This window comes from Molossus molossus, unplaced genomic scaffold, assembly GCF_014108415.1.
Source record: "Molossus molossus isolate mMolMol1 unplaced genomic scaffold, mMolMol1.p scaffold_m16_p_2, whole genome shotgun sequence".
Lineage (NCBI taxonomy): Eukaryota > Metazoa > Chordata > Mammalia > Chiroptera > Molossidae > Molossus > Molossus molossus.
This window is the reverse complement of record NW_023425355.1, coordinates 8,227,194-8,248,439: the sequence shown is the minus strand read 5'-3', so window position 1 is coordinate 8,248,439 and position 21,246 is coordinate 8,227,194. Positions and strand designations below refer to the sequence as shown.

General features: G+C 43.8%; 1 non-coding gene and 1 pseudogene across 1 annotated transcript; both read right to left on the bottom strand.

The window, feature by feature from the left end:
• Positions 1–13,681: 13,681 nt before the first annotated feature.
• LOC118635697 lies at positions 13,682–14,882 on the bottom strand (annotated as a pseudogene).
• Positions 14,883–20,485: 5,603 nt separating this feature from the next.
• LOC118636759 lies at positions 20,486–20,592 on the bottom strand. Its single transcript, XR_004960744.1, has one exon. It is a non-coding gene; the product is annotated as a U6 spliceosomal RNA (small nuclear RNA).
• Positions 20,593–21,246: the final 654 nt, after the last annotated feature.

Below are 21,246 nucleotides of genomic sequence, written 5' to 3'. Positions count from 1 at the left end.
TTTTTTTTAAGGGACGTTACAGCTTAGGAAGAGGAGGGGGGAGTAAGAAATAGAAAGCGATCTTTTTGAAAAAATGATCTCCACTGGCTTTCTGCACGCTTTAACAAGGCTCTGGAGAGCAGGCTCCACGAGGGGCCACTGGAAGCCTGGTAGGGGCTTCCCCGCACCCCTTTTCTGTTGGAAACAGGTGTTTCCTCGCTCTGTCCCGTGCCCGGCTCCGAGATACTCGATCGGGAAGAGCGCACGTGAGGCGGGAACTGGCGGCAGTCGGGGCAACCGGCGGCGTCGAGAACTGAGAGCAGGTGCCCTGCCTGCCCCGGGCCCCACACCCCGGCACCTGAACCCTGGGGCCCTTCTGGGGCCCTTCTTAGGCCCTGGCGCTCAGCGTCCTGCTGGCTCATTAAACTGCGTCGTTGCTTGCAGTTTGCACCCACGCGGGGCCCGCTCGCCTTCGTCCACTCCTGCAGGAGAAACGACAGAGCAAGCACCCCCCCGCCCCGCCTTTGCAGCGCCTCCTGCTGGAGAATCCGTGTCTCGAGGAGAGTTCGAACTCAGGGTCTCCATTAGAGGAGAAAACAGATTCAGCCCAATTCAGTTAGTGCAATTTGAGGTCCTGGTGCTGGGCCCCCATGGGCCCCCTTGCTCACTCTCTGGTACTGTAACAATTCTTTGTTTAGAACATCGTGTCTTGGTTCAAGCGTGTCTCCCTAGCTCAGCGAGAGCCTCCAGAGCCAAGCATAAGGTCGGGCACATAATAGGTGCTCAGAATTACCTTCTGATGAGCTCGCGCCCAGTAGTAGGGAACACAGATGCAAATGGTCTTCAAACTGTAGGGGACACAGAACTGCAAAAGATGGCCTCTGTACTGGAGTATTTACGGACGAAAGAGCAGGCTATCTGAGATTTGCTTTAAAATAACCCAGAGTGAGAAGGCAAGAGTGGAGGTATAGATGTGACAATATTGTTCAGGTGTTATTAGTTATTGAAGCGGGGTGATGGGCACATGGGTGTTCATTACATATTTTTCTTCTACTCTCTGTATAAACTCACATGACATTTTCCAAGTAAAAACTTTTAAAATGGGACAGACATAAAACAAAGAAACCATTCCTTCCTTCTTTACTCTTCCCTTTGAAGAGTTTGTGGATTTAGTGAGAAAGTGGGGGAGGAGGGACAGAGGTTAAAACAAGTATATAAATGACTAGAATACAAGGCAGTATAAGGTATACAGTGCTGGGTAGATTCAGGAAGCAGAGAAAAGGCTGATCTGGGGTTTAGGACTGGGTTCTGGACCAAGGTGGCCTTTGATTGGATGGCCCGGATTTTGCATATTCAGGTGGTGCAGTTCCAGGAAGAGGAAAATAGTAACAAAGCAAGTGGAACAATTTTTAAAATGTTATTGTTATCATTGATTATTTTTTTTAGAGAGAGAGGGAGAGATAGAAACATCCATCAGCTGTCTCCCGCACACCCCCCACCGGGGACTGAGGGTGAAATCCAGGCACGTGCCCTGACTGGGAACCGAACTGGGACCTCTCAGTCCATGGACACTCAATCCACTGAGCCACACCAGCCCAGCTGGTGATTGTGTTTTAAATAACATTTCCATAGCCTGGCCTGTGTAGCTCAGTGGATTGGGCGTCATCCATGGACTGAGAGGTCCCAGTTGGATTCTGGGTCAGGGCACATGCCCCGGTTGTGGGCTCGATCCCCAGTAGGGGGCGTGCAGGAGGCAGCTGATTGATGTATCTCTCTCATCGATGTTTCTATCTCTCTCCCTTCTTCTCACTCTAAAAAAATCAAGAAAAACATATTTAAAAAAATAAATAAATAACGTTTCCATGAAGTGTCCCAATGACAGAGCACTTCCATGGAAATAACTTAATTTTCACAACCTTGTGGAGTAGGAGGTGCCATTATCACTATTTTGGAAGTGAGTTTAAGTGACTAGCGCAAAATCATATCGTTAATAAGGAGCAGAGTAATAATTTGATCTCAGATCCACTGGGGGCAAATAACTCTCGATTTATAGGTTTTGGGATCATGCAAAGATCCACCTGTTTAGGATAGTGAAATTTCACAATACAGTGATACCTCGGTTCTCGAACGCCTTGACTTTCGACCAAATCGGTATTCGACCAGGAGATTCGAGAAACTTTTGTCTTGGAATCCGAACAAATATTTGGAACTCGAACTTCCGAGATGAGCCGAGTTGAGCCGAATGGCGTTCATTCGGCCCAGCGCGCCTTGCTTGCGCCATCAGTGTGAGTGCAGAGAGAGAGTCATGCTTTGTGGAGAGAGTCACGCTTTACACTGAATTTAACCCTTAGACATACTGTACACTTTTATTTCTTGTTGAGACTTATGTTTTTCTACATATTATATACAAATTAGGCCAGTAAATAGGCATTTTCTGGGGCTTGGAACGAATTAATCCAGTTTCCATTATTTCCTATTGGGTTTCATTGCTTCGGTTCTCGAACAATTTGGTTCTCGACCGTCCTCCTGGAACGAATTATGTTCGAGAACCGAGGTATCACTGTACTTTGGTTTATAGAACATCCTCAGCAGGACATAGCCTCAGGTCAGGGTTGTGCTGGATATATGGAATGAGAAAAAAAAATGTACGAAAAAGAAGCAATCCTTGCTGGATTCTGGATGTCACTTGTAACGTGCGGATAACTGTACCCCTTCACAGTGGCAGTGTGAGGATAAAATGAAATCACTGATGGAAAGTGCCCAGCATTCTGTCTGGCACATGGAAAACAAAACACATCTGAGATTCTGCCCTCCTTTCTTAATGCCTCACAGGACTGATGTGAAAAATAAAACAGACTACAAAAAAAGGACATGGAAAAACAATATTCTTTAAGAAAAAGGATGGTTCTGACTCAGGCTATAAGTGACCAGTGGCTGGTGGGAACCTGCTGGGATCTGTTTTTTTTTGTTTGTTTGTTTGTTTGTTTTTAATTCTCACCTGAGGATATTTTTTTTCATTGATTTTTAGAGAGAGTGAAAGGGAGCAAGGGAGGGTGGGGGGGAGAGAGAGAAGGAGGGAGAGGGGAGAGAGAGAGAGAGAGGGAGAGAGAGGGAGAGAGAGAGAGGGAGAGAGAGAGAGAGGGAGAGAGAGAGAGAAACATCTGCGGGTCGAAGCTGCAACCCAGTTACATGCCCTTGACCAGGAATTGAACCCGAGACCCTTCAGTTTGCGGGCTGATGCTCTAACCACTGAGCAACTGGCCAGGGTGGGATCTGGTTTTTGAGAAAGGAGAGAGTGATGCTTATTAGTTGGTGCTTCCGGCCAGCCCCTCTCCCCACACATACCCAGGAGTGGGGAAAAGAGGCCTGGAATTGTTGCTCTGTCCAGTTTTTCATTTTCCTGACAACTTGCAAATGCTTTTCCTTTCCTAATTTATTTTCCCTGAGAAGGGGCGAGGGGAGCTGTACTGCCAGGCATGTCCTGTGGGGAGCACAATGAACAGACAACATTTGCTCCTGTTTACTGAGCAGTAAACTCCTGTTTACTAACCTGGAGTTAAGCATTGCTCTGGGCGCTTATCTCCCTAAGCCTTATCCCAACTCTAAGAAATGGTTTTAATCCCATTTTACAGACATGGAAGCTAAGGCTCAGAGACATTCAATAAATAGTAGCAGAGGTAGGATCTCAACCCTGATCTAAGTTAGGACTGACCACAACACTAAACTGCCTCAGTCTATTTACTTCAAAAAGAACTTGTATTGCTCCTTTGTCTTTCATTCCTGCCTTCCTCCTTCTTCTGCTTTCCTTGTGGACAGTGATATAGTCTGGTGGTTGCACACTTCATTTCCGGTGTCAGACTGTCTGGGTTCAAATCCCAGCTTGAAGCTATTCCAGCCTCAGTTTCCTCTTTTGTACGATGCAGATTATGATGATGAGTCATCATTTCCTAGGGTTGCTGTGAGGTTTAATTAAACAAAATACACAGAATGTACTTAACTTGTGCCTGGCACATATTAAGTGGTCATTGCTCTTGGTATTGTTTACATCCTTCCTGGCACCAGTTATATTTCATCTCCAAGTTTCCTCAAACTATGCTTATTTTTTCCTAAGGGAGAAACTAAGTAGATGAGAACGCTGTGCAAGGCACCCCAAAACAATCGCAATCCTGTTACTCTTTCTGTGTGATATTGGGTCTGTCTTGTTCTCTCTGGGCTTTAGAAGGCCTGTCTCAGAAATGGGGTGACTAAAGTGTCACCCCTGTGTGGGCAAGCAGGCAGTGAGGGAGTGGCGGTCAGAGAAAAATAGGAAATTGTACATTTGTATACTTCTATCTACTGAGCATTCTAAGTGCCAGGCACTAGAGTGGTCCCCTGTTATCTGCAGGAGGCATATTCCGAGACCCCCAGTGGATGCCTGAAACCATGGATAGTACTGAACCCTACATATACTATGTTGTTTGCTATATGTACATACTGTTGATAAATTTTAAAAGGTGCAGCGAGCAATGAACAACAATAGCTAATAATAAAATAGAACAATGATAATAAGTAAAATAAGGGTTACTTGAACACAAGCGCTGCAATATTGCAACAGTTGATCTGATAACCCAGCTGACTTCTCAGTGACTAATGGGCAGGCGGGGAGTGGATACTCTGGACAAAGGGATGATTCACATCCCAGGCAGGACAGAGTGGGACAGGGTGAGATTTCATCATGCTAGTCAGAACAGCTTGCAATTTAAAACTTCTGAATTGTTTCTTTCTGAAAATTTCCATGTAATATTTTCAGACCACTGTTGATTACAGGTAACTATAGCAGAAAACGAAATTGTGGATATAAAGGAGAACTCTGTATCTAAGTGCCTTACACATAAATCATGTCACACCACCATGAGGTAGATGATATTATTATTCCGGTTTGTAGTAGATGGCGAAACTGAGGGCTAGAGAGGTTAAGTAACCTGCTCAAGGTCATACAGCTTGTATGTGGTGGGGTTGGCATTCAGACCTGGGAAGTGGCTGCCGAGACCATGCTGTTGGTCACTACAGTAACTCCAAAAAGTGTTGGGGCCTTGTTCAAAAGAGAAAGTATTATAACACAATCCAGTCTTCTTCTGGACAAGCACAACCCCGGTTAAAAGAGCGGTCTTTTCTTCTCTCCTACATGTTTGTAGCTAGAGTTTGAGAAACCTACAGTCAGTAAAACTACTTTCTGATCTCCCCACCCCCAACTCTAGGGCACAGAGAGGAAAGGAAATCTCTTGGGCTGGAACGAGCCCCCATCTTATCTGTCTGAGCCCCCATCTTACCTGTCTGGTCAGTCTCCTCCAGTGACACTGAGCCACAAGTCTCCTTTGTCTCTGCTGTCATTCTCCTGTGGGCCTACCTGTAATGGGGGTGGGTAATGGACCATTTATTCTGGCTGTAACTTGCCATTAGTAGGCAGGTGATGACATCTTTGTGAAATGATCTGTTAGTTCTCTGAGGGGAATGGGACACCGTGGAATGTGGCTCTAACCCTGGCAGCCGGGTCACTTCTCAACCCGGTGTGTGTGACTGAATATGGGTATCAATGGTGGCTGTGTATGTCTGGGGCTGGGTGTTGGGAAGAAGTGTGGGAAGAGACTATGCCTGTATTGGTTTTCCCAACACAAATGTGTGCTTATGTTTGTATTTGTGCAGAAGCATTTGCATATCTGTGTAACAGCAAGTGTTGTGGGTTTAAGGTGTGAATATGCGAATCCACAAGAACCCCCTGCAAATTTTCACGGAGAATATACATGACAGTTGTGAAACTGAGTTCATTTAAATCCAAAGTCACTTCGTTTTTGAAAAACTTGAGATGATTAGCTTAGTCCCACAGCCTGAGAGTAGATTCACCTCATGAGATAGGGAAGTCAGTGGGTGGGGGCTCCTCTGAAGGCCCAGTTTCTCTGGAGCCTTGCCGTGGTGGACTTAGAGCATCTCTTCCTTACATGAATGAAGGCAAAAAGCAGGGTCTTAGCATCAGCTCTTTGCTTCCTGGCTAGGGCCTCGGATTAGCAGGACCTCCCTCCTGCTTCGCCTTTCTCTCTCCCTAAAGCAATGGACTTCATCCTGTTTCTGTGAGGGGTTTGACTCTCATCATTTGCATTCCGATTTCTGGGAAATGCAGCATTCATTATTCACTGCATTAGAAGCTATAGAAAGGGGCTAAAGGTTCTAGTCGGCTCTTAGAGCTGCTGGTGCCACAAGCTTCCCTAAAGACAGGTTGTATAACCCTTGGCAAAGAAAACGCAGTGTTGAATGGTAGGTACAAGGGATGGAATAAAGTTAGTGAGGAAGTCTAGTTTTCAGTCACTGGTCGCCTGAGCAAGTCAGAAAAAAAAAAAGTACATCTGACGGGGGTGGATGTGGTCCTAGCTCTCACTGAACTCACTGTCTGGGGCTTTGGCCAAATTATTTCTCATCTATGGGCCTCAGTTTTCCTCAGTGTGAAAAGAGGGGACTGGACTAGAGAGATCAGTCTTCTCAAACTTTTATTTATTTATTTAAATTGAAGTAACCCTAATGATAGAGGAGAGGGAAAATGAAATCCCCAACTCGAGTAGAGGAGAGGGGTGGATGGGGATAACCCAAAGCAGTCTACTGCATGTTCTAAAGTGTCTTTGAGATCTCATGTTTTATCCTAAAAATGCGTGCAAAGTTTGCATTCTTCCCCATGAGATAGCCATATTTGTTTTAATATAGAAATGTTTTAAATTTCTTACACTCGAGTAAAACTGACACTCTACGACAGCGGTTCTCAACCTGTGGGTCGGGACCCCTTTGGGGGTCGAACGGCCCTTTCACAAGGTTCGCCTAAGACCATCGGAAAACACATATTTCCGATGGTGATTCATAACAGTAGCAAAATAACAGTTATGAAGTAGCAACAAAAATAATTTTATGGTTGGGGGTCACCACAACATGAGGAGCTGCATTAAAGGGTCACAGCATTAGGAAGGTTGAGAACCACTGCTCTAAGAAAGCATACTATGTTTATCCTGTGGCTTTGTGGACCCCCTTGGCACACTGCCATGGACACCCAGAGGTAGGCATGCCGCAATTTAAAAGTTTGGGAGCAAATGATTAAGATTCCTTTCTGCTCTAGCACTCTGGTTCAATGACCTGGAGATACCTGTGATGTCTTTGGTACCTGCTCCCCAGGATGCTGCAGTTTTTTTTTTTTTTTTGGAATAACCTGCATCTGAGCACTCCATTTTCTAGCTAGTTATGCAAAGGAATGGAAGCCCCTGGTTTTGTTTCTGACAGGCATCTCCTGTGTGTCTTTGCTGAGCCCCAGCTACAGGCTCAGGCTTATGCTAAATGTCCCAGGGAGGTCAAGAAGGCGTATGATGATACTATTGTGGAGTCTAAACTAACTTACATGAAGCAACAGGGGTTAAGAGTTTGATGAGTTAATACTAAATTGTGTGGTTGAGAAGCAGAACACAGATGTGCTTCCTGGAGGAGGTGATAGGAGAGCTAGAGGCGGGTATGAAGAATGGGCATGGTTCAGCTATAAGGATGGAGGGGGAGTGGCATTCTAGCTGGGAAGAGGGCATCAGTAAAGTTCTGGAGGCTGTCAAGACAGGCTAGAGTCTTGCTCAGTGGCAGGAGGCACAGACAGCTGAAATGAAGTTTTTCTCCTAGGCATGAATTATTAACGACTATTAGTCTACTGTCTTTTTTATAGGAGGTTGTGACTGGGCTGACTCCCTCTCCTGCAGGGCATAGAAAACCCCTGGAATGAAACAAAACAACCATAAAAAAGGATCTGGGGTGCCCTGGCCGGTTTGGCTCAGCGGTTAGAGCATCCGCCTGCGGTCCGGAGAGGCCCGGGTTCGGTTCCCGCTAGGGGCATGTACCTCGGTTGCAGTTTGTCCCCGGCCCTGGTTGGTCGTGAGGGTGGCAGCCACTCGATGTGTCCCTTTCACATCGATGTTTACCTCTCTCTCTCTTCCTCTCTCTTCCTCCCACTCTATCTGTGCAAAAAATGAAAAAATGTCCTCGGGTGAGGATTAAAAATAAATAAATAAATAAAAATAAAAAAAAAAAAAGGATCTGGGGGAGTAAAGGATAGAAAAATATCTAAATATTCTCATTTACTGTCATCTAATCCAATTTGTGATTAGGTGTTGGCTTATTCTGTAAACCACTAGACTTCTGGTCTTTTGGGTGTATGTTACTTCCTCTGGTTTTCTTTAATTTATTGATGAAAGTTCATTTCAAGGGAGCCTGGGTTACTACTGCAGAGCACATGTGGTTCAAGGCAGCCGAGAGTGCCAGAGAGCTCCCCGCCCCTGTCTGTGTCGCCTCATAGCAGAGCATTAGGCCAGACTAAAGAGACCTGCCAAGGACCTGCTGGTGGCCAAGAATGGCAATGCAAGGACTGCTCCAGAGCAGAACTTAAGGAGAGACACACCCCAGGGGAGCAGAGTCAGTGGCAAGGGGAGGCTTCATCAACAGGCCCAGGAGGACTAGGTTGCGGGCCAGCAGTCAGGACCAGGGAGCTGAGAAGCAGGCAGTCACAAGTGACCTGGCAGCAGGCTTTAGAGAAGGATCTAGGTAAGTGAGTTGGTGTCATGTAAGTGCGATTGCAGGTGGCAGGGACATTACCTTTGTCTGTTTAGAAATCCGGTCAAAGTACAAATAATAATATGAATAACAGAAATAAAGAAGTGACGGGAGAGAAAATAGTCAGAAATGAATATGTGCTGATTTTTAAAAACCACTTTGAGGCATGATTGATGTACAAAAAGGTGTACACAATAAATACAACCCGATATATGTGGGAATAAGCATATACCCATGAAACCATCATCACAGTATATGCTATTCCCTGCAAAAGTTTCTTCTCATCCTTGTTATTTATTTATTTATTATTTGATGGTTACACTGAACATATAATATCTACCCTCTTAGCAAAATGTTAAGTATATAATATAGTGTTATTAACCATAGGTACTATGCTGTACAATAGATCTCTAAGACTTATACACCTAGTGTAATTGAGTGCTGATTTCCTTTAAAAAATATCCTCACCCGAGGATATGTTTATTGATTTGAGAGAGAGAGGAAGGTAGAGACAGACAGACAGACAGACAGACAGACACACACACACACACACACACACACACACACACACACACAGAAACACTGATGTTAGAGAGAAACATAGATCGGTTGCCTCTCTCATGCACCCTGGCCGAGGACAGAATCTGCAGCCTAGGTATGCGCCCTACCCGGGAATCGAACCTATGACCTTTAGGTGCATAGGAGGATGCTCCAACCAGCTGAGGCCATACCAGCCATGGTGAGTGCTGATTTCTGAACATTTTCTACCAGGAGGCCAATTCATAACACCTGAAATTGAAATATGTAAATTAAAGAATTCCAAAGGACTGCAATTGCCAGAGAGGACCCAGGTTGTGTATGGACTGGAGGAGTTGGAAAAGAAGCCCTCCTCTTCTCAGTGCTGGAAGAATTTGGATACCTAAGGAACTATTAGGGCCTCAGATATTGAGGAAATAAGACAGAAGCCCAATCATAGAAACTGGGTTCAAGGCAGGTACCTGTACATAATAAGCAAAGGGACAAAAGCCCAGTTACTGGAACTGGAATTATGAGATCAGAAAGGGCCAGACACCACTTACTTGAGCTTCAGCTGGTGAGGTATGGATGGAGATATCCTATATTTTCACCTGATGCAGGACAGAATGAATTCCAGAATCCAGATTCCATAGAAATGGAGGGAAAAAATCTATCAGTGTAGGTTAAGAGGACTTAGAAGGGGCATGAAGCTAGACAGGTCATCAAAATGTCACCTGGACAAGCTCACATAGCCACATTACTCCAAGTCTCTGCAGCAGCATTAGAGATGTATGTCTCCTCGCCTCCCACCTCCCTGTCCTCTCCAGCACCTCAAGAAAGGAGCACAAAATTGTCCTTTCAGGGCGTTGGCTTCACTGGCTCTTGACTGAACCTCCCTAAACCCAGGCCTTTCTTGATTAGCATCTGAGGCTCACAGTGGAAGATGAAGTCACCCTGGTGTGAGATGAGATGGCAGTGTCATGACTTGGCCAGATATAAAAGAACTGCTTTTAAAGATAAATTTTGTAATCTCATAGTTTACCCAGAAGGTTGTGTAATTCAAAGCAATGACCACAAAGCTTTTTGTAAAATTCTGACTTTCTCCTGAACCCATTGTGGATAGGGTATGGTTTATGGTGGTACAGCTGAAGGAAGAGCTAAGAGCTGCGGGAGGCAAGCAAGACCCAGATGGTTCAAGGGGGAGACCAACACTCATGGTTTCTCTTAATGTGACAGTGGCCTCCTCTTCTGAAGATATGAAAAGCTTTGTCATTTCAAGTGCCTTGAAGATTTCCAAAAGCAGAGGGTGCTTAACCTACTGACCCTGATCTGGACAAAAAAAAGTAAGAGAGAGAGAAAGTCCCAGCAGCAATTGCTCAGCCTCCTGAATTATAACTGGGGACAGCTGGCGCCTTGCTTGGTGCAGGATGACTTGCCCTCCATTAAGGTTTTGGGACTGGACCATCAGGAGGCTGACAGTCTGGAATTAGACTGGAATAACTGGTGGGTCTCAGGCTCTCTCTGAGTCCGTACTGAAGTTGTAGAAGGTGTGAAATATCAGGTAAAGGTTTGATAAGCAGTGGAGTGTACTATGTGTAGAATCTGAGAGATCTGAGTTTGACTCCTAGCTCTGTCATTGGCTGTATTACCTTAGGCAAGGCATTTAATCCTCCCCAATTCTCTCTTCTGCTGTAAATTGAAACAATAATAGAAACTACCTCTTAGGTGATTGTGAGACTAAAATGTGTATGTATATCTCTCTAATCATCGATATCTATATCGATATCTATCTGTATCTACCTCTACCTCTTCATCTATATCTATATATCTGTATCTGAAGGTCTCACAGTGAGTTAGTAACACAGTTCCATGGTGTTATGTATGCCAGGGACCCTGTGGTTTGACATTAGGGGGTCTCATGATTCTTTTTTATTTTCGTGATTGCAAAGTTTTTGAGAGGTGGGTTAAAGTAACTTTGCATATATGACTGTTTTGTGAATTCATGCTCCTTCCTTGGCTGACTTTCTCCCTTTTATCCACACATTATCTTTTCAAAGGATGAGAGGCAGCATGGTGTGGAGCAGTGAGAGTCAGAGAAATGAGGCTTGAACCCCAGCCATGTCATTTACAGGCCATTTAACCCTAGGCAGGCCATGTTAACTTTTCTGAGCTTCATGTTCCTCAAAGGTTTTTTTTTTCTTTTTTTAAAAATCTTTATTGTTGAATGTAATACAGATGTTCCTCATTTTTCCCCCATTGACACCCTCCTCCCCACTCCCGCCCCCCTCCCGCCTTTTCCCACACTATTGTCTGTGTCCATTGGTTATGCATATAAGTTCTTTGGTTTATTTCTTCCCACCCCCCCAACCCTTTTCCCTTTGAGGTTTGTCAGTCTAGCAACCAATTTGTACTTCTTAATCCCTTCACCTTTTTCCCCCATTCCCCCAAACCCCCTTTCATCTGGCACCCAACAACATGTTCTCTGTATCTATGAGAATGTTTCTGTTCTGCCTGTTCATTTTCTTTGTAGATTCCATTGTCGATAGATATGTATTCATTGCCATTTTGTTTGTTCATATATTTTATCTTTTTCTTCAAAAAGCCCATTCATCATTTCATATAATATTGGTTTGGTGGTGATGAACTCCTTTAACTTTTTCTGGTCTTGGAAACTCTTCATATGGCCATCGATTGTAAATGACAGCTTTGCAGGATAGAGTAATCTTGGTTGTAGGTTCTTGCTTTTCATCAGTCTGAATATTTCTTGCCACTCCCTTCTGGCCTGCCAAGCTTCTTTTGAGAAATCAGCTGACAGTCTTATGGGAACTCCCTTGTAGGTAACTAGCTGCCTTTCTCTTGCTGCTTTTAAGATTCTCTCTTTGTCTTGAACCTTTTGCAATTTGATGATGATGTGTCTTGGTGTGGGCCTCTTGGGGTTCATCTTATTTGGGACTCTCTGTGCTTCCTGCACTTGTATGTCTGTTTCCTTCTCCAAGTTAGGAAAGTTTGCTGCCATTATTGTTTCAAACAGGTTTTCGATTTCTTCTTCTCGCTCTTCTCCTTCTGGCACCCCCAAGATGCGAATGTTGGCACGCTTGAAGTTGTCCCAGAGGCTCCTTACACTATCCTCATTTTTTTGGATTCTTTTTTCTCTTTGCTGTTGTGATTTGGCGTTTTTTGCTTCCTTATATTCCAAATTGATGGTTTGCTTCTTGGATTTACGTACTCTACTATTGAATCTGTGTAAATTATTCTCTATTTCAGTTAATGCCTCCTTCATTTCTGACTGTGCATTCGTCACTTCTGACTTGTCCTTTTTTATGCTCTTGAGGCCCTCCCTAAGTTCACTGAGGTTTTCACTAAGTTTATTGAGCATCCTTATAAGCAGTATTTTGAACTCAGCATCTGTTAGGTTGCTTATCTCCATTTCACTTAGTTCTTTTCTTGGGATTTTGTTCTGTTCTTGCATTTGGGACCTGTTTCTTTGTCTCCTCATTTTGGCTGCCTCCCTGTGTTTGTTTCAGTGTATTACTTAATGAGAGGTATGGGGCTCGCTGAGACCAGATGCTGCTTGTTTGAAAGAATTAAGGAAAAACCTGAAGCAGGATCCAAGACAGGCCAATCCTATGGTTAAGCAAGTGGCAACAGCTTGGGTGGGCTTGAAAGTTGGGTGGGGTGGGGTGGGGTGGGGTGGGGTGGGGTGGGGCGGGGCCTCAGGGAGTCACCAGGGCGGGGCAACCAGTGTGAGCCAGGTTGCTGGAGTCCCAGATATGGCTTCTGTCTGCCACCCCCAGGAAGGGCTCACCAAAGGAACAAAGGCCTCTTACAGCACGTTTGTCCCCGAGAAAGCCCCCTCTCCAGCCCTCGCTCCAGTGCCAAACAGCTCAGTTCTTCCCTGTGTGTCTCTGGTGCCCCTCGAGCTGCCTCCCCTCCAAGCTTAGAGGGAGAGAGTCCCATAAGTCCGTGCGCCAGCCTTTTAAGGAGCTGCCTGGGGCTCCAGCTGCCTCAGCCTCCCTGAGCCTCAGTTCCCACTTTTTTGTTGTTGTTGTTGTTTTCTTTTTCTTTAAGGTGTGCACTTTATTGAACTGGTCTCAAGTCAGTGTACAAGTAAGCCCTGGCTTGGCTGCCTCCACGCCTCAACCCACTTCCAAGGGGGACCAAAAACCTTCATACATCTCAAGTTAGGGACAAAAAGAGGGGCCATGATGGCCGACCATTCAAAAACAACAAAAAGAACAAGTATTAAGGTGAAGATTAAAAAATTTGGATTACATTATTTACACAAAAGCAATGCTATCACCCTCCCTGTGTGGACTTGGGGCAAGAACTGGCCCTTTTTCGGGAGAAGTGGGAGGCTTTGGGGCAGGCAAGGGACTTCCTGTAACAATTCATCTCACGATATTTGGAATGACTGTTAAAAAAAAAAAGAACAATGTACAACCAAAGTCCTCGACCACATTGTAGAACTTTGAGGATACTCGCTCCAACAGACTGTTACCTTCACCGTTCCAGTTTTTAAATCCTGAGTCAAGCGCCAAAAACAAAAACAAAAACAAAACCAAGAAAACAAACAAAAAACCAAATAAAGCCATGCCAATCTCATCTCGTTTTCTGCGCAAGTTAGGTTTTTATCAAGAAAGGGTGTAACCAACTAAGTAACAGTCCGTCTAGAAGCCTAGAAGCATTTGCGGTGGACGATGGAGGGGCCGGACTAGTCGAACTCCTGCTTGCTGATCCACATCTGCTGGAAGGTGGACAGCGAGGCCAGAATGGAGCCACCGATCCATACGGAGTACTTGTGCTCAGGGGGAGCAATGATCTTGATCTTCGTCGTGCTGGGAGCCAGGGCAGTGATTTCCTTCTGCATCTTGTCAGCAATGCCTGGGTACATGGAGGTCCCACCAGAGAGCACCGTGTTGGCGTAGAGGTCCTTTCGGATGTCACACTTCATGATGGAGTTAAAGGTAGTTTCGTGGGTGCCGCAGGATTCCATGCCCAGGAAGGAAGGCTGGAAGAGGGCCTTGGGGCAGCGGAACCGCTCATTGCCAATGGTGATGACCTGACTGTTGGGCAGCTGGTAGCTATTCTCCAGGGAGGAGCTGGAGGCTGCAGTGGCCATCTCCTGTTCAAAGTCCAGGGCGACATAGCACAGCTCCTTGATGTCATACACGATTTCCTGTTAGGCTGCGGTGGTGAAGCTGTAGCCACGCTCCATGAGGATCTTCACGAGGTAGTCTGTCAGGTCCCGGCCAGCCAGGTTCAGATGGCGTGGGGGAGTGCATACCCCTCATAGATGGGCACAGTGTGGGTGACCCCATCACCAGAGTCCATCACAATGCCAGTGGTACGGCCTGAGGCGTACAAGGATAGCTCAGCCGGGATGGCCACATACATGGCAGGGGTGTTGAAGGTCTTGAACATGATCTGAATTACCTTCTCACGGTTGGCCTTGGGGTTCAGGGGGGATTGGTGAGCAGGACAGGGTGCTCCTCAGGGGCCACACGCAGCTCATTGTAGAAGGTGTGATGCCAGATCTTCTCCATGTCATCCCAGTTGGTGACGATGCCATGCTCAATAGGGTTCTTCAGGGTCAGGATGCCTCTCTTGCTCTGGGCCTCATTGCCCACGTAGGAGTCCTTCTGGCCCATGCCCACCATCACGCCCTGGTGCCAGGGGCGCCCCATGATGAAGGAGAAGACAGCCCTGGGGGCATCGTCCCTTGCAAAGCTGGCTTTGCACATGCCAGAGCCGTTGTTGACAGCAAGCACAGCAATATCATCATCCATGGCGAGCTGGAGGTGGTGGAGATGGGAGAAGGCGGAGCAGCAGTGGAGTCCAGAGGCCTGTGTTAGCGTATGGATGCGGTCTCAGCAGTCCCCTGCTGGTTTTTCCAGCCAAAAGTGATGGGGACTTCTCTTCCTGGCACTGGAACCCTGAGCAGGGCGCTTGGTGTGGGACGGGGACCCCTCAGTCTTCAGGAAGGACCTTCCCAGCCGAGGTGTCCTCCTGATTTTTATCTACCACATGTGGGTGAGGGACCGGCCCCTCAACCTCCGCCCCTCCTACCAGTCTCCATGTGGCTGCTTCTTTTTTTTTTTTTTTTTTTTTTATCATCCTCACCTGAGGACATTTTTCCATTTTTTGTTCAGGTAGAGTGGGAGGGAGAGAGAGGAAGAGAGAGAGAGGGAAACATCGATATGAAAGGGACACATCGAGTGGCTGCCACCCGCGCGACCAACCAGGGCCGGGGACAAACTGCAACCGAGGTACGTGCCCTTAGCGGGAACCGAACCCGGGTCTCTCCGGACCGCAGGCCGACGCTCTAACCGCTGAGCCAAACCGGCCAGGGCTGCTTCTTTAATTCCGTAGTTAATTCTGTAGGACTTCCATTCAGCTTGATTTCAGGCGGATTTGAATGATGGTTGTTTTGTAGTTTAGCTGTAACTTTGATGTGGTTGTGGGAGGACGCGATACCGCGTTTACCTATGCAGCCATCATGACTGGAAGTCAAAGGTTTTATTTTTGTTTTTGTTTGTTTATTTATTTATTTTTATTTAAATTAATAAATTTATTTTTGTTACAGATGTTTCTCCTCTTTCCCCCACTGATGCCCCACTCCCCCTCCCTCCCCACCCTCTCCCCAGCTTTGTTGTCCATGTCCGTTGTTCATGCATACATGCATATAAGTTCTGTGGTTTATCTTTCCCCCACTACCCCCTGTTCTGGGGATTGTCAGTCTGTATCCCACTTCCACGTCTCTGGGACTACCTTGTGCTTCAGACCGATATGTTCATTATATTCCACAAATAAGTGAGATCATATGATACTTGTCTTTCTCTGTTTGGCTTGTTTCGCTTAGGATAATACTTTCGAGGACCCTCCATGTCGTCTCAAAGGATAAGAGATCTTTCTTTCTTACAGCTGCATAGTAGTCCATTGTGTATATGTACCACAGCTTTTTTATCCATTCATCTACTGATAGACACTTGGGCTGTTTCCAGATCTTAGCTATTGTAAATAGTGCTGCTATGAACATGGGGGTACATATATTCTTCCTGATTGGTGTTTCAGGCTTCTTAGGGTATATTCCTAGAAGTGGGATCACTGGGTCAAATGGAAGTTCAATTTTTAATTTTTTTGAGGCAACACCATATTGTTTTCCATAGTGGCTGCACCAGTCTGCATTGCCCCCAGCAGTGTGCTAGAGTCCCCTTTTCTCCACACCCTCGCCAACACTTGTTGTTTGATGATTTGTTGATGGCGGCCATTCTGACAAGTGTGAGGTGATACCTCATTGTTGTTTTAATTTGCTTCTCTCTGATGATTAGTGATGATGAGCATTTCTTCATATGTCCCTTAGCCATTTGTATGTCCTGTTTGGAGAGGTGTCTATTTAGTTCCTCTGCCCATTTTTTAATTGGGTTCTTTGTCTTCTTTTTGTTGACTTGTATAAGCACTCTCTATATATTGGAAATTAAACCCTTATCTTATATATCATTGCCAATTATGCTCTCCCATACAGTGGGTTGCCTTTCCATTTTGATGATTGTATCTTTCGCTGTGCAGAAGCTTTTGAGTTTGATGTAGTCCCATGTGTTCATTTTCTCCTTTGTTTCTGTTGCCTTAGGTGATGTAGCAGTGAAAATTCTGCTATGTATGATGTCTGAAATTTTGTTGCCTACATTTTCTTCTAGGATTTTTATGGATTCATGAGTCACATTTAAGTCTTTTATCCATTTTGAGTTTATTCTTGTGTAGGGTGTAAGTTGATGGTCTAGTTTCATTTTTTTTGCATGTAGCTGTCCAATTTCCCCAACACCATTTATTAAAGAGGCTGTCTTTACTTCACTGTATTCTCTTGCCACCTTTCTCAAATATTAATTGAGCATGTTGCCTTGGGTCCATTTCTGGGTTCTCTGTTCTGTTCCACTGGTCTATATGCCTGTTCTTGTGCCAGTACCAGGCTGTTTTGATTACAGTGGCTTTGTAGTATAACCTGAATCTGGTTATGTGATCCCTCCTACTTTGTTCTTCTTTTTCAAGATTGCTGTGGCTATTCGGGGTCTTTTTTGGTTCCATATGAACTTTTGAAGTATTTGTTCTAGTTCTGTGAAGTATGTCATTGGTATTTTGATGGGGATTGCATTGAATCTATAGATTGCTCTGGGTAGTATGGACATTTTAATGATGTTGATTCTTCTAATCCATGAACAAGGTATGTGCTTCCACTTTTTCATATCTTCCTCTATTTCTTTTTTTCAATGCCCTTTAGTTTTCTGCAAATAGGTCTTTTATTTCCTTGGTTAAATTTATTCCTAGGTATCTTAATTCTTTTTGCCACAATGGTAAATGGGATTGTTTTCTTAGTTTCTCTTTCTGTGAGTTCATCATTGGTGTATAAGAATGCTATCGATTTCTTGACGTTAATTTTGTATCCTGCTACTTTGCCAAATTCATTTCTTAAGTCTAGTAAATTTTTGATGGAGTCTTTGGGGTTTTCTACGTATAGTATCATGTCATCTGCTAATACTGACAGTTTCAGTTCTTCCTTTCCCACTTGGATCCCTTTTAATTTTTTCTCCTGTCTGATTGCTATGGCTAAGACTTCCAATACTATGCTAAATAAGAGTGGTGAAAGTGGGCATCCTTGCCTTGTTCCTGTTCTTAAGGGAAATGCTTTTAGTTTTTGCCCATTCAGTATGATGTTGGCTGTAGGTCTTTCATACATGGCCTTTATTATGTCGAGATATAATACCTCTGTTCCCAGATTGCTGAGTGTTTTTATCAAAAATGGGTGCTGGATTTTGTTGAATGCTTTTTCAGCATCTATTGATATGATTATATGATTTTTATTCTTCATTTTATTTATGTGGTGTATCACATTTATTGATTTGTGAATACTCTACCAGCCTTGCATCCCTAGAATGAATCCCACTTGGTCATGGTGAGTAATTTTTTAATGTATTGCTGGATTCGATTTGCTAGTATTTTGTTCAGGATTTTGGCAACTATGTTCATCAGGGATATTGGCCTGTAGTTTTCTTTCTTTGTAATGTCTTTTTCTGGTTTTGGAATTAGAATTATGCTGGCTTCATAAAACGAGTTTGGGAGTATTACTTCTTCTTGAATTTTTGAAGTAGTTTGAGGAGAATGAGTGTTAGTTCTTCTTTGAATGTTTGGTAAAATTCCCCCATGAAGCTGTCTGGGCCTGGGCTTTTGTTTACTGGGAGAGTCTTGATTACATCTTCAATTTCTTCTGTTGTTATTAGTCTGTTCAAATTTTCTATCTATCTCTTCTTGGTTCAGTTTTGGGAGACTATGTGTTTCTAGAAATTGGTCCATTTTGCTTAGATTGTCGAATTTGTTACCGTATAATTGTTCATAATATGTGTTAACAATCCTTTGTATTTCTGTGGTGTCAGTATTTCTCCTCTTTCATTTCTGATTTTGTGTATGTGGGTTCTCTCTCTTTGTTTCTTGGTCAGTCTTGCTAAGGGCCCATCAATCTTGTTTATCTTTTCAAAGAACCAGCTCTTTGTTTCATTGACCCTTTGAATTGTTTTTTTGGTCTCTATGTCTTTTATTTCTGCTCTGATCTTTACCATTTCCTTTCTTCTACTTGCTCTGGATTTTCTTTTTGTTTGCTTTCTAGTTCTTTAAGTTGTGAGGTTAGATATTATGTTAGAAATTTTTCTTGTTTCTTGAGGTAGGCTTGTAGTGCTATGAACTTCCCTCTCAGAACTGCTTTTGCTGCATCCCATAGATTTTTTGTTGTTGTGTGTTCATTTTCACTGGATTCCAGGAAGTTTTTAATTTCTTCCTTAATCTCAGTAACCCATTCATTGTTTAATAACATGCCATTTAGCCTCCATGTGTACAAATGTCTTTGCATGTTCTTGTTGCCGTTGATTTTTAGTTTCATGCCATTGTGATCTGAGAAGATGCTTGATATGATTTCAATCTTCTTGAACTTGTAGAGACTTAGTTTGTGTCCTAACATGTGGTCTATCTTTGAGAATGTCCCATGTGCACTTGTAAAGAATGTGAATTCTGCAGTTTTGGGGTGTAATTCTCTGTAGATATCTATTAAATCCATTTGATTTAGCGCTTCATTTAGAGTCTGTGTTTCCTTGTTAATTTTTTGTCTAGGTGATCTATCTAGTGATGTGAGTGGGGTTTTGAAGTCCCCTGCTAGGATTGTATTGCTGTCGATTTCTCCTTTGAAGTCCTCCAAAAGATTTTTAATATATGTTGGAGCTCCTATATTTGGTGCATATATGTTTACCTAGGTTATATCTTCCTGTTGGTAGATTCTTTCAATATTATGTAGTAGCCTTTTTTTTACCTCTAGTTATGGTCTTCATTTTGAAATCTACTTTATCAGATATGAATATTGCTACCCCAGCTTTCTTTTGCTTTCCATTTGCTTGAAAGATTTTTTTCTATCCCTTCACTTTCAACCTATGTGAGTCTTTTGTTATGAGGTGGGTCTCTTGTAAACAACATATATGTGAATCATACTTTCTTATCCAGTCAGCTCTCTGTGTCTTTTTATTGGAGCATTCAAACCATTCACATTTAAAGTGATAATTGATATGTACTTATTTATTGCCATTTTTGTTTAGTGTGGTTCTATTTTTCTTCCTTTTCCTTCTACTAATTACAGCAGTCATTTTAGCATATCTTGCAGTGCTGGTTTGCTGTTATTATATTCCCTTAGCCTTTTTTTTGTCTGGGAAGCTCTTTACTTGACCTTCTATTTTGAATGATAGCCTTGCTGGGTAGAGTAGTTTGGATTCAGATCCTTGTTTTTCATGACCTTGATTACTTCATGCCATTCCCTTCTGGTCTGTAGTATTTCTTTCTTCTTTTTTTTTTTTTAATCCTCACCCGAGGACATTCTTCCATTCTTTGTACAGATAGAGTGGGAGGGAGAGAGAGAGAGAGAAACATCGACGTGAAGGGACACATCGAGTGGCTGCCACCCGCACGACCCAACCAGGGCCGGGGACAAACTGCAACCGAAGCACGTGCCCTCAGCGGGAACCGAACCCGGGTCTCTCCGGACCGCAGGCCGACGCTCTAACCGCTGAGCCAAACTGGCCAGGGCTGGTCTGTAGTATTTCTGTTGAGAAGTCAGCTGAGAGCCTTATGGGGTTTCCTTTGTAGGTAACCTGTTGCTTATTTCTTGCTGCTTTTAGGATTCTCTCTTTGTCTTTAATTTTTGGCAGTTTGATTACTATGTGTCTTGGTGTGGGCCTGTTTGGGTTCTTCTTAGTTGGGGCTCTGTGTGCTTCTTGAACTTGAATGCCTTCTTCCTTCACCAAGTTAGGAAAGTTTTCTGTATTCATTTCTTCCAATATATTCTCTAACCCTTGACCATTTTTTAAAAAAAAATATGGAATGCGTCACGAATATGAGTGTCATTATTGTGCAGTGGCCATGGTAATCTTTTCTGTATTGTTCCAATTTTAGTATATGTGCTGCTGAAGCGAGCACAAAGGTTTTGTTTTTTAAAAGGTATAATGTGTGTAATATGCTTGGCACTTACATATGCAGAGAAGTTTTTATTCTATTGATAATTATTCACAGATTTTAGATGTTTAAAGGTGTGTGGGTTAGCTAAGGCTCTGAAAGCCTTGTTAATACTGCATGGTTGAAAAGATTTGAAATGTAGATTTTTTTTCAAGAAAATTCATCATGAGACATTATGCCACAGAAAAGTCCTTCCCAATGCAGACCCAGAACCACAAATGTGTGTCTCTTCACCTGACATCTTGGTTGCTCATGTGACAAAGACTGCTGTTTGCTACTGAGTTCAGTATCTTCACTTCTCAAATTTTGTGGCTCTTGGGATTTTTCAGAACTTTATAGAGATCCTACCATTAGGGGTCATTTTTTTTTTTTTGCATTCTTAAGGTGTGATAGTGAACTGACCTAAACTAATTTGGTCAGACACAAATATTAGGTTTTATGGGTGGTAACCAATATTTTGAGGAAGTTGAGGGGGTTAGCTACCTCCCCACAATCTTGCTGCTACTTTGGAATAAAAGCCAGTGTCAGACCTAATTTGCCACACATATAAACATCTATTAACAAACAGGCACAAACATCATAAAATATGTTCTAGAAGCTCAATGATGTTTCAGATCT